At 41.2% G+C, this 1,241-nt stretch overlaps 1 non-coding gene across 1 annotated transcript; it reads left to right on the top strand.

Annotated features, from left to right (window-relative positions):
• Positions 1–796: 796 nt before the first annotated feature.
• LOC120222752 lies at positions 797–950 on the top strand. The gene has a single exon (XR_005526113.1). It is a non-coding gene; the product is annotated as a small nucleolar RNA SNORA62/SNORA6 family (small nucleolar RNA).
• Positions 951–1,241: the final 291 nt, after the last annotated feature.

Below are 1,241 nucleotides of genomic sequence, written 5' to 3'. Positions count from 1 at the left end.
TGTACATTTTTGCATGAAAAAGACCTTGACCAGTCCGGACTTCAAAGAAAGAAAACATGAAGAAACATAAAAATATGCTTCTGAAAAATATGCTGAAATAAAGGTTTGTAAATAGCCAAAAGGAGAAAATAAAATCAATATATATGATGTCAATTATACTTATGGGTTGTCGTGTTTCCTCTCTTGGATTGGAAGGGAGCTCCTTCTGTGCCCAAGAAGCCTCTGACTTTCATTGTTCACCTTTGCCTTCCCAAGGCTTTGCACACTGACCTTCTCATATCCTGAGATATTTGAATCCATGGTTTTCAAGCAGACTGGAAATATTAAGGTACAGTTGAAATTCATTTACACTTTCACACAAGCCATTTTAATCATATGAAACAAAAATTATAAAACATCTCAATCCATTGTGGTGCCAGAATACAATACGGACATTTATTTACACTGGCAGAGGGATCTTTCTTAAGAACATTTAAAATATATACATATATCTTTTGTGGTGCCTGGGTAGCTCAGTCGGTTAAGCGCGTCCGACTGCAGCTTAGGTCATGCTCTCATGATTGGTGGGTTCAAGCCCCACATCATGCTCTATGCTGACAACTCAGAGCTTGGACCCTGCTTCAGATTGATTCTTTGTCTCTGTCTCTCTCTGCGTCTCTCTCTCTCTCTCAAAAACAAATAAACATTAAAAAAATTTTTAATCTCTTTTGCCAATGTGGATGTGTAGAATAGAGAGCAAGAAAGCTCTATGGGGGTGGGAAATAGGTATGTTCAGATTTTAAAAACTTTGTGGAGTCCTGCACATTGTTAAAGCTTGAAGTTGAGGGCCCCGGCTGGCCGATGAATTCAGAAGGGTAGGTAGTATGCTACATGAGGGGCAAGTCTTTCACTAACACCACCAGGATCTCTGGCCCCAATGAGTGGGCTTTGATAGTAATTTTGCTACAAGAATAAAAAAATTAATAGAATTTTTAAAAATAAAAAACTTTGTAGAGTCACATTAAAACATCCTGCCACCGACCCAGAAGGTCCTTGTTGTGGCCCACATTTGTGATGCACCCACCTCCAAGCACCTTTTGATGAAAACCTTGGAGTTGCAACAGGAACCCTAACCTGGTGGCTCCTCTTCTGTGGTCCCTTTTGCGCCCAAAACAGGCCCACAGAGCTGTGCATTCACAGGGAGCTTCGCTGGTCTGCCCATGGTGGGAGGGACCTGGTGTCCTTACAAGGTACACACAGAA

This window comes from Hyaena hyaena, unplaced genomic scaffold (assembly GCF_003009895.1).
Source record: "Hyaena hyaena isolate Hyena2069 unplaced genomic scaffold, ASM300989v1 scaffold_917, whole genome shotgun sequence".
In the NCBI taxonomy this organism is placed as follows: Eukaryota; Metazoa; Chordata; class Mammalia; order Carnivora; family Hyaenidae; genus Hyaena; species Hyaena hyaena.
Note: the sequence above shows the minus strand (reverse complement) of the source record. Positions and strands in the feature narration are given on the sequence as shown.